This window comes from Equus quagga, chromosome 2 (assembly GCF_021613505.1).
Source record: "Equus quagga isolate Etosha38 chromosome 2, UCLA_HA_Equagga_1.0, whole genome shotgun sequence".
Taxonomy (NCBI): Eukaryota; Metazoa; Chordata; class Mammalia; order Perissodactyla; family Equidae; genus Equus; species Equus quagga.
In genome coordinates, this window is record NC_060268.1 from 134,242,818 (window position 1) to 134,255,926 (window position 13,109).

Sequence of the window (13,109 nt, forward strand, 5' to 3'; positions counted from 1 at the left end):
ACAACTCAGATAAAAAACCAAAATGACCCTGTTGATAACCTTTCCTAGTGGAACTTTTTAGTGTTGCGTTTAATAACTTCACGGTGTTAGCACGCTACGTTGCTAGGGTAGTCATTGAACGGGATAATGTATCTAAGAGGGCTTTGGTACAGTGCCTGGTAGATGCTGAGCACTCGACACATGGTCAATAGCCAGCAATGATGCTGGCTATTGACCATGTTCACATCATGCGTTAAGTTTCAAATGGGCATCCACCTAAACTGCTTTGTTTAAAAATTTACATATGCGCCCTCTTTTTTCCCAGCACACAAATGTGTATTTTTTAACAAGTATATGAAACTCTCCCACCTGATTCCCATCCTCTCTCACTGTTTCTTAGGCTGTGCTCCATCAGGCGTTACTTTGGTCTCTCTTGCTCCACCATCCTCTCTTCTGCAACCTATAAACCCTCTCAAGTCTGCTTCCAAGCCCCGTCCATAAAACATAGTTCTTTTCCTTGATCCAACCTTCCCTTTAAGCAATTGACTTACGTTTCTTCTTTCCTTTGTAGCCAAACTTCTTAAAACAGCCATCCACTTAATGTCACCTCCCGACGCCCTATATAATTTGAAAAGCAAGGAGTGGTATGGCAGAACAGATATAAAGATATAGTGGTGGGTCTAGCATATCTGGGATCAATTGCAAATTGCGTGTTAATCAGAAAAAGAAGATGCTGCCTCTCTAACTCAGCCTCCCAGTATCTGAATCTTGAGCCTAGATTGTAAGAAATTGTCTTCCATACTGTAGGGGATGCCAAGAGAGGCAAGGCATGGTTTCTTTCTCCAAGCTATGTATGAGCTAGTTGCGAACAAGACCACGAACATAGAAAGATAACAGAATGAAAGGGAAGGCCTTTGGTTAGGGGCGGGTGGTGGCAAGATGAGAGCTGAGTGTAGGGGCTGGGTCGAATGTGGTAAGGTTGAGGAGATACAGCTCCAGATGAGGGAATACTATGTTAATATGGTTAGTGGTGGAAAAAGGTGAAATGTGTTTTATAGACAGAGAAAAACAATCTGTCCGGGAAAGAAAATTCTTATGGGAGGGTGGTACAAGTCAACGCAAAAACATTATTTAATGTGTACTTTATTTAATAAATATGTTCCTGCAAAGTGGGAGAAAATACAGACTGATGTATCTAGTTCTTTCAGAAATAATGACAGCTGGCTCTTTCATCAAAGAATGAATGCCAAAGAACCAGGTTCTCATAGTTTCCAGTCTTACCTTTTCGTAAATGAGGCGACTGCATTCACTCTTTAAGGCTTTTAGGTGATATGTCATTTGCCACGTAAATAATTAACTGACACCTGCCATTTAATACACTAATAGTGAGTATGCAATACTACATTCAGTGCAGAGTGTTGTGGGCCTCTTGGATGTTATTTCAATAAATATCTGAATGCTATTCATGTGAGTCCAATTTTTACTATTAACTATCTCAATAAATCTCTGTGTTATGTGGTACTCTATGGGGTAAATTTAGGGGAGAATTATACCAAATTTTTATAAATTACTAGGGGTCTCAGAGGTCCTGGGTCATTTTCAAATTCTGCAAAGTTCATTAAATTGTTAAAAATAGAGCTATGAAGGGGTTCAATTAGGCTAACTTTCCCCGGATGTAACTTACTCTTCGAAGCCACATATGAGATTTTACATGGCTGGTGGTCCATTTAATAAATGACTTCTGTGCACTAGATAGGACCCAAGCGACCTGAAATTGTTCGTGTGGCTTCCAGTCATCCACAGATGACTTCCTGTGTTTATTTATTGCTCTATGACAATATTTTATTGATATACTATATGTCAATTTGTCAGATTGGGTCATTCCGTGTAATGTTGCAGGATATTCCTGATTTTTTTCCTTTATGCAAGACTGTTTTCCTCTAAAGAGCTTCTGTGAAATACTCATCCATTATTAATTTTGAAAGGTAATGAGGATGGGGGCTAGAGCTTTAGGGGATGGAAGGTGTAGACAGAACGTGTTTGCCTGTTTATATGCAAACTGATAGCTGTCTAAGAAAGATGTGGTATTATTATTGAAGACATTAAATCAGCTCTTAATTCAGTGACTTGATAGTAGCCTTTCATCTAAAACATCGTTGTCAAAGGAACACTATGCCACATTTGTCCAACTCTGATCCTTCGAAAGCAATCAATCAACGTAGAGTCTCCCTTTAACATCTGAATTTGACCTAGAGCTGCTGAACCAACTTAGAAAACAGTGCGTTAATACAAAAATAATGACTCAACAATGAATATTCGCCTCCTTCCTAATTTTCCTATTAGGAAATAGAAATCATGAAATTATCGGCAGGAAAACTTCCAGTGTTAGAAGTAACATATTTTAAAGATCTACATAGTATAATATAACAGAATCAACCAGCAATTGATCAGAAAAATCAGCTAGACCAAACAGTGTTATATACACTGAAGAGCATCAGCCACATTTCTCTGAACAGAATCTTATTTTTCCTGATTGTATTATTCTGTGGACTAATTTATCTGAGGATTGAAATTGTCTAAATATGGTTCAGAGTCCTTCTAGTAAAGTTATAAAAGGAATACCTCCTTAATTATCACTCAAAATAGATTACTTTGGTTCCATATTTAAAGACTAAAAATGTAACTTTACAGGAGGTTGCTCTGAAATCTTCCTCTGACAAGGCTTACTAGACTCTACGAGCTGGAAGGGAATTTTAGAACGATTCAGTTCACCAGGCCATTTGCCAGATGAGGAGGCTGAGATCCAGAGGGTAACTGAATTCCTCAACTTCCTGCAACAAGGCCACATCTCTTCCTGGTACCACTCTGCTTGCTTGAGGGTATGGGATTCTGAAAGTTCTTGAGTTCTAAAGGTCTGTCATTGTGTTGTGCTTTTGTATCATTTGATTCTTTGATTATTTTTGCATGTGTGAGTGAAGCATATATTTCCATAGGGATGCAAACTACTTTTAAGCAATAGTTATTATTAGTTGACTGAAATTTGGAGACAAGGTGGATTCAGAGCAGGAGCTTTGCTCTCTGACAGGCATGGACTCAAGTCCCGACTCTGCCACGTTACTTGGTGACATCTGACAAGTTACTTAAGCCTCCGTTTCCTCATAAGGAAAATAGCTTTGTTTATTATTGTGAAATATTGCCAACATTATTATTATTCAATAAATGCTTATTGATCTATTGAATCTAGTAAAAATTTCTGGGGCTTCATTACTAGCTTTAAAAATATTTCTCATTCCATACTGTACAAAAGCGATAGTGATAGTATTTAGAGACTAAATTTGTGAACGTGTTCAACTATGTTCCTTGTTGGGAGTATTTATAGATTTATAGACTTCATGACCTCATCTATATGATACAGAAAAAACAGCCCAAAGATAATTTATTGACTTGCTGGTGAGTCAAAGGTAGGTCAGAGTCAAGTGAGGTTTGATTCAGAAATTAAACCATGTTGTCAAAGATCCCACTTTCTTTCTGCCTATCCTGTCTGCCTGCCAAAGTATCTGCTTCATCCAAGAAAGACTTAGTTTTGGGGAGCTGAAAGCTTCCTACTTCACATTAAGCAGTAAGATCTCTTCTGGTGGCTCTTAAAGAAGAGAGTGAATCTTATTTCTTTAGAAAAGATGTCTCAGCAAAGATTTTCTCATGTTTCATTGACCCTCACTGGGCTCTGGTCATTATGTCAGAGATGCTGACATAATGCTTGCTGACCGATTTTAGTCAGTCAAGATCTGTCTCTGATGTTGGGGATGAGTCAGTTTCTCATCAGAAAATGTGCTGTGTTGGGCAGAGAAGGATATGCAAAAGGAAATTAGAGTATGCTTACTAGGAGAAAAAGACAGTGGATCATGGATTGGCCAAAGGTCTACGATATTTCCCCAAACCACTGGTGTGTCCCAGGTTTGAGGTCAAATGTTAGATGTAACCACAGTTCTTTATTTTATACATCATCAAATTCTTTGCTTTTGCACAGATTAATAATTATTATGGACATAAGCACGTCAGCATGGAGATATTTAAAGAATTACATCAAATTCTATTCAAATTTCCTCAATTTCCTCCTAAAGCAGAGGCCTATGAAAGAGTTTACTATTATTGGACGAGAGGTCTAGATTAATTATATTAAATATGGCACATTTCAGAATCTTTGGATGGTGGTGTTTGAAGCTTTGAAGCCAAGACAAATTATTTGCATTATTTTGTATTAAAATATAACAATTTTCTTCTATAGAAAAATTCTTATTAAGCAAGGTAGAAATGAGATTGGAATGAATTCATTTGAATCATTTTGGCCTCAAACATAATTTCCAATTTTAGCAAATCATCATGTTATCAACATATAATCCTTTGTATTTTCATACATATTATTTAACAAAATATTGTTTAAGCTGGAAATTCTTTTCTGTTTCTATCAAGGAAATTTATGCTTTCAACTCTGACATCCTCTAAACACTATGGATCACCCTGCACGAATGTCTGAGGATATAAAATGGAACCAAGCTGCAGTCGGCTAAAAATAATTATGGCTCAAATGTAGTTTGCATCCCCATGGAGAATGTACACCTCACTTACAGGAAAAATAATCACAGAGCCAAATGATGACAAGTACAACAAAATGATGCAGTCATAGAATCTCGGAAAACTGTCAGAATAAGGAATTTGTCTTATTTTGGACTTCATGGTTGTTGAGTGCACCAGGGTCTCATGATAGTGACTGAATAGCCTAGAAGACAGTACTTTGGGCAGGCTGTAGCGCTTGGAGTCATGGATTCTTTGAGAATCAGATGACAGCCACAAAAGCTCACCCCAGAAAAATGCCCTCCACTCAAAACTCCACGTACAATTTTGGGGATTCATGGACTCCCTAAAGCTCATTTTTAGACCCAAGCACATATAAACCATTTTTATCAGAATGCAAAAACTGAGCCCTCCTTTCTTGAATTCAATATCGGCTTCTTACAAGCATAGGTTTAGGGATTTGAAAATACTGAGTTCATTGTTTCTCAAAATATGTTTCTAGTAGTTTAGTCTAGCAGGGCCAAGAATATGTGAAGGAGTAAGAAATGTGGAGCATTCATAGATTCTTCCAATGCCTTGCACATAGTAGGTACAATGAATCTTTTATAAAGTAATGGAAAACAGTCTTAGAATTATGCTGAGGTAGCAGCTCGATTCCAACGTCAGAAAAGTAATAGCAAGTGAATACTCATCGCAATAATTCTCCCTTATTTTGTCATAAACAAACTACTTCACTATATATAAATTTTAGGCTTCTAAATAGGATTTTCTTAATATGTGAACTCATTGGAATATACAAAATAGTTAAAGCTCCTGGTTACTTTCCTTCAATTTCTAGCTTTTATAACTTCAGGGAAACGTTTTTCAAAATAAATAATATATTATGTTTATGGATGTACTCAAATAGCTCCATGAAGAATGTTCCTTACGTTTTATATCTTAAGGGCTGTTTTAATTCTGTCTTTTGATTTTTATAATCTCTAATAAGCTGTTTTCTGAAATGAATGTTCTCACTGGAGATGATCCAACATGTCGACTCAAATGACTGAAAACTCACGATTGGTCCCAAAACTGAGAGAAACTATGTGGAAAATTTGTAATGATTTGTAAACATTTTCACACTTATTATGATTCAGATATGGACTGTGGCCCAGAAGAGATTGGGATTTATTTAGATAGTCGCTGTAATTAGCTCAGCAATGTTTTCCTAAGTTATGATTTCATGCTGACTATTAGAAATTGCATGTTGTTCAGATGCACATGTGAAGAAGGTACGGTATTATATGGCAACAATTAAAAACACTAAATTAGGATTTCAAACCAAGAAAGATGAAGTACATGTGACATAAATAGACTCGAGAAGGAAAATATCTAGTCTTAGGTTTTAGATACAGTTCTAAGCACAGAGCCCAATTTAGTTTTGAACAACAGAGCAAAACTTGAGTGCTGATGAGGCAGAGAAAATGTGGACTTTGTTCCTGTATCACTGACCTCAGTATAGAGATCAAAAAAACATGTTCTGGCCTAAATGTTGTACTACTAATGTCTTTTCTCCTAGGATGCATGACAGGCATGACTGGCTACATAGTTTGCCGGGCCCAGTACGAAACGAAAATGCAAGACTCCTTGATCAACACTCATTAAAAAAAAATATCAAGATGGCAACAGCAGTGTATTAAACCACGCACAGGGTCCCGTGCCGCTGCCAGTCCCAGTGACAGGGAAGGGAAGTTGTAGAAATGCTTCTGAATCCTCTGTCCTGGTTCTGGCTCCTCCTGGGCTCTGAGGAGATGCTCATCGTAAGCCCAGGGGAATGGCCAGCACTCTGTTCTGTGTTTTGAAGGTGATTGAGATGACAAGGGCTGCTCCTGCCCGAAATCTATCCTCTAGATAGGTTGTGAGGATTAATGAGTTAATATCAGAAATTGCTAGAGGGCAAATCTTCACTTGCCTAAAAGAGCATAAAATTTTTATTTTGCCTTTTATGCTTTCTGACAATCCCTTCAGTCTGCCACTAGGCTTTTAGTGGAGCGTGTGGAGAATTTAGGACAAGATGATGAATCTTACTCAAGGGCATCTCGATAGCTTTGCAAACTTAATGCAATAATGTAGGTCTTGGGCCCTGTGTCATGGCGTAAACGAAGACAGCCGAAACTTCAGATAAAAGAGGCTATAGCTCATCTATTGTTATTGTTTAGGAGACAAATTATGGCAATGAATTTTTTTTATCTTAAAATCTTATCATTGCATGTCTAATTTTATTTTGAGCAACTACTAAGCTATAAAGGTACTTGATTGAATGATTAAGGCTGTATTTTCTTTTAAACAGTGCATAAAGAATACACTTTGGTACCTTGAAAAAAAAAAAGGAGAAGAAACCAAGTTGTACAGATTGTACAACTGCAAACCGGGTAAAGGCCCAAACCAAAGCTGTTGGAATGTGGGGATGGAAACAAAGTTGCAACAACCTTTGCTTTCGCACACACTGGATAGCCCAGGAGGCCATTCCTGCCCCATTGCCACAGTACTCTTAAGAGCCATTTGAGGGCATCTACTTTGCCAAGTCACCAGAAAAATGGTGCTAATGAGGTATATGGCACTGTGCTCCAACAACTGAGCTAAAACAGGTAGGCTGACTACAAGCTGAGAAGATAGCTAGAGGCAGCCAAGGGGAGAAAGGAGGGGGAGAGGAAGCCTGAGTGCAGGGAGCAGTTCAAGACAGTAACCACCTCCGCCATTCACACTTGGATGGTTCCCTTTCTGTGTATTTCACAGTTACTAAGTAGAAGTTAGGTGTCTTCGGTTCAAGAAACCCTTGGGGATAGAATGATTCAGTTCCTGCCTTCAAGGAGCTTTCAGACTGGCAGTGGAGATAAGGATATCAAAAAAAAATGCAGAAAACCACTAAGAACATTGTAAGGGAATTGAAGAGGAGGAAGGAACGAGGGAGATTAGGAAAGGTTTCCTGAGGAAGGCTTTCGAGGGCCAGACCTTGAGGGCTGTGATGGGGAAAATGGGCAGAAATGGGAAGGGAACAGGCTATATTAAGAACTCTTGCAGAATACCTATCATACGCCAGAAGGGAGCTGAGAACTTTCCATAAATCCGTCTCCTGCAATCTTCGTGACGCTTCTATGAGCCCAGTGCTATCAGCTTCATTTAGAGATAAAAAATTTTTTGTCTCATTAGAGATCCAAAAAAACACAAAAGACACCACACCAAGAAATGAGACATGAGTAAGATCCTTGGAGTAGCTAAACACGCAAAGATTATGGTGCCCCTCCCTATATATAATTCAAAATAAAATAATACATTACAAAATCCATTCACACATATGTTAGAGTTAAAATAGCTTATTTTCCAATTTTCTCATGGCTAAACCCCAGGTAAGTTAATTAAAGGTTGACTTATGTCAAGTTTGAGGGGCCCTTGTTCTGCTGTGCCTTAATTACATGCTCTTAGCTAGCTGATTGGATAAAATGGCACTGCGCCCAAGGGTGACAAAACCAGTTTGTGGCAGAGAGAGCATTCAAATTTAGGTCTGTCTGATGCCGAAGCCCAGGCTGTTAATAACGTGGCTTCCCCAGAGGCCTCTGCCTGAGGTACCTCCGGCTCTTGGATGTGCGCTCACCTCATGGGGACATGCTCATCACTAGGAGCAGCCACAGAAGTGGAGACAGAACCTCAACGAAGAGGCGACAGGCTTCCCTGGACTCTGTGAAACTTTGCCACAGATTTTTAAGTGGCATAAACCTCCGCTATGTCTATGGTGTATCGTTCAGTGAGAAAAGCACCTTGCATAGAAGTGTACATAGCAGGATCCCATTTTTTTCTAAGAAAATGTTCCTATATCTATGTTTACAGATGTTGTTATATGTTTGTATAGTTACCTTGGGTATTGGAGGGAGATAAGCAAAAAAGGGGGGCAAAACAGTAAATAAGTTCCTAGTGTAATGTAAAGGGAACATATGTAATAACACAGTTTAATCTACAGTACCTCCAACAGGTCATCATTGAATGTGCCTACAAACAAGGTCTCCAGGGAGCATTCAAAGACAGCACTGTTTTGTTTAGGTGGTGGGGCTGTGGGTAGTTTTGGTCTTGGATTCTTTCCTTTTATTATTTTAATTTAGTTGTTGCTCTAAGGTAAAATAACAGAGCAAGCAAACAAAAAAGATTTCCCCACATCTGTGTGGACTTAGTTGTGCCTAAAGGTGTACAGCCAACAGTGACACAACTTCTGGCCACAGAGGACCCTCCCCCAGGCCTCTCAACCCTGCTCTGTGCTTCTGGATGGGGAACTACCCACTCTGTTCCCACAGGGCAGATGCTGGCAGTGATGAAAGTCACTAAGCACACACCCCACCCCACAGTAAAGAGCACAAAGGGTGGAGGGCACCCTCTGGGAGCTTGAAAAACTGCGATGTCCACTCCCCACCCCCACCTTGGTTAAAGTGGGAAGCCACTGCTCCACTCCCAGAGATTGTTGTGTTGCAGGATGGTGAGCCCAGTATTTTAGATCTTCAAGTTCTTCTAGAAAAGTACAAAATTCACATGTTTATGTGAACACTCTTCATTTTTAATGACTGGCACTAAATCAAATCTGAAAAAATGCTATGCAAGCCACAATAGACACATTTGCAATCACGTGTCATTGTGCCTTGAAGGGGAAAGGGTCTAGTTCAATATTTTGACAAGAGCTCGGGGAAGTTCTGGCATATGGCTATTGGGTGGGTGGGGTGGTAGGGTGGGATGGTTAGGATGGGGAGAATTTAGCATAAACGGAATCACAGAGTCACACACTGGGGGAGAACAGTAGCTGTGGCCCCGTAAAAAGACATTGGCGATAAGTTTTGCTGATTTCTCCATTTTGTTGAGTGTATGTCTTTTCCCAGCAATTTTTTCTCTCTTAGATCTATGTTGAAATTGAACTGTGGAGTTCAAACACAGAGAGGGTCACTTGAATGAGTGAAGACATTCTCTCCAACCCTAACCACATACACACATACCAAGCATGTAGAAACATGGAGAGTTGTTTTGCAACTTTTCTTGCCTATGAGTTAGGGATAGGAATGACCTGAAGTGAAATATAGTGCGTCATTACCTGGTCTGAATGCCAGCGTAATTCAAATACCTCCCACTAAGATTTGTCATCCTGCCTCTAGGCAGGACTGTTCTTAAAGTGTTCTTGACATATGAGCACCTGTGGTATTCATTATGCCCTCCTGGGAATAAGATCACCTTAAAAATACTCAGAAAGTAACTGTCTCTTAAAGAATGAACTTCTATATCTCCATCAAAAAGATGAAGGTATAGCCTTCACTCTGCTGTATCTTAAAGGGCAGGAAAAGTAGGTTAGCATGTAGGGAGTAGAATTAAGTCTGTGCCAGCAAGTCTTCAAGAAGTATGCCTTATATAGCTCATGACTTAATATCAGGAAAAAACTCCTCCCCACTCTGTGTCTTCACAAAAGGGGCACAAGAATTCTGGAACATCATATTCTATTAATTTTTAAATACTGCTGGAAACTACTGCTTTCTAAACATTAAACTATTAAGAATTGTTCTGTACCCGAAACAGATATTCTTATTTTAGAAAGTGCTTCTTCACCAACTATCACAACATTCTTTTGCAAGGAGCGAGCAAAAAGGGAGTCAAGCTTTTTTTCTGCATTGCAAGTCTGTCTTCTCTGTTCTGGTTCAAGCCAATAATTCATTTTATGCAGCCACAGACCAAGAATTTTGAAATTTCGGAGTCAGCATTGGAATAGCACATTCTCCATGATCCTGAAGACACGTTTCTTGATAACACATTGATTACTATATCCCTAAATGGATATTTCTGGTGAATTGTCTGTCTAGCAGCCATATATTCCCCTCTATTTGTCTGGGTAATTTCTGGTTCCAGAAGAACATATGGACCATATTCACAACTTCTACCATTTTCAGTGTTTACCTTTATTCTGTCAAATTTCTTAAGAGTTCTTTCCATTTCCCTTCTGTCTCTTTATTCTCTTCATTTTTCTTAAATGTGCTTATTAGTAATTCGTTTTCAAAAAGCTCCGGTTTTAAAGTTTGTGGGATAGGCGAGCTCAGTGATAAGAAAATGGTAAGACCACAGGCTAACGTTTGAGCCCTTGCTTTGTCATTATTTAACATTAACAATTCATGGAGGTCACTTAAACGCTCATGCCTTAGATTCTCCACTTACCAAATGCAATGAAGGCAGTGTCCTCCTACCAGCTAAGCAAAAATATGGCGGCAATGAATAACGGACATGAATGACCTTGAGAGTCTTTGGGAAAATCTAAGTTCTTGACCTCACTCTGCCAACAGCTCTGTCTGCAGTCTGTGCAAGTCACTTTGACTGTTCTTTGCTTTGGTTTCAACAGCCAAACAATTTGAGTAATAATTTCTGTCTCTACCTATTTCACAGAGATGCCTGAGTCTCGTTAGGCAATTGTGATACTTTGAAAAGGCAAACACTACGAAAAATTTAGGGCAGTGTGGCTCAGCTTCTGGAATAGAAATAGCAATAAGCGCTCTGGTTATCAATACCCTAATAGAGGCGGGCACCTGTGCTTTATGTCAATTACATGATCTCTTATAATCTTTTTACTGTCTCTGCAATCTGGGTATAATTATCTCTATTTTTATATGTAGATCAGGAAACTAAGACTTGGTGCGTAAAAAACTAATCCAAAGTCACATAGCTAGTAAGAATTATGAACGTAGTTTGAACCAAATTTGAACCTAGTTTGTTAGTTGTTTGTTGTTGTTTTTTTTTTTTTACTTTTAAAATGATGGCTATATATCTATATTCATTGTTAGTTATCTATATTCACATTATACAATTAGCTTTTATTGTAAATATTTTGGAATATATAGCGATTTGATCTAAACTACTGAATATCACCAGTTCATGCATCAAAGAAGATGGTAACTTCAGAAACAGCTTAAGAGCCAAAGTCACTGAGCATGGCTTTATCAGGGTTTAAACGTAGCCGCCATCAGTGAGTGCATGCTGTATCTGATCTACAGTGACAGAAAGCAGATCATGGGTTGCCAGCGGCCGGGGTTAGTTGGGGGTTAGCTTGGATAAGGCACAAAGGGAATGCTTTGGGGTGATGGCAAAGTTCAATGTCAATTGTGGTGGTGGCTACACAAGTGCATACAGTTATCAAAACTCATTAATCTCTACACTTAAAATGGGAACATTTCACTATAGACAAATTATGTTTCAATAGATTTGATTTTTAAAATACAGCTGCCATCATCTACTTGCTTTCTGATTGGGCAAATTACTTAACCTATCTCAGTCTCAGTGAAAATGGGGATACTAACTGTATCCACCTCCAAAATGATAGGGAATATTAAATAAGATAATCTCTATAAAGAGCTTACTGTCATACTTGTCCAGAATAAGCACTTAACACACACTTATTCAACAGAAATATGTGTCAGAGAGTGTTTTGGTGTGGAAGAACCAGTGGTAAATAAGACAGTTTCTGCCTTAACAGAGTTTATATTCTAGACAGAGGGAGGCAGACAATAAGCATTAGTAGACGAAGGCATGATCAAGATACTGTCCAATAGCAGTAAGAGCTATGAAGACAGTAAACAGTGATGTGATAATGACTATGAGAAGGGTGGCCATCTTGAGCAGTCAGTGAAGACCGCTGTGAGGAAGTGTCATTTCAGATGGCATTGAGATGATATCAAGGAGACAGCCACAGGAAATTTTGGAGGCAAGTGTTCCAGGCAGAGAGAACAGAATGTGGGAAGGACCCAAAGGAGCAAGGTTCTGCTGAAGAGACCAAAGGTTGGGGGAGATGGCGAGAGGGAGCAAAGGCTGGGGGAGACGAGGAAGGTGTGAATTCGGAAAGCTCAGCAGCAGGGCAACCCATCTACACTACAGGAAGACCCTGGAGCAAATTAGCAGGGCATGATATTTCTGATTTACGTTTAAAACAATCTCTTTGACTTTAAGGGGTGAGAGAAACAACAGGGAAACCAGGAAAGAAATGGTGGTGCTTGGACTAGGATGGTAGGAATTAGAGATGGAGAAATGAGGCCAGATTTGGGATCTATTTTAGAATAGAGAAAACAGGATTGCCAACAGTTTGGATGTGGCAAAGAATAGAGAAATCATTTGTTGACTTGAACAACTAGGTGCTATTTACTGACTCGACATTTACTGCTATTTAGTTACAATAATTTTTTCTAAGAAGCCATTTGGTGAGCTGTTAGGTATTATAAGGCATTTCCGGGCTAACTACTGATATTAAAGTGTTTGTGTGCTAAGTGCTGGTTTGGGGTTAAACTCTTAGCTTTAAGTCTTAAGCTGTCTACTAGGTAATTAAAACGTTGTGCTGGAACCATTTCTGAAGTCAGAAGGAAATTTGTGCTGTGTGTGTGTGCATGTGCAAACGTATATGTGTGTGTATACAATGTGTTCTTGAGGCTGTGGAGTTCTGCTTGCAGGAGTGATATTCAAAGGCAAAGCCTAGAATTCCTTATCAATAGAAATCTTGAAGTTGCCCCCTCTCACGTCATTTG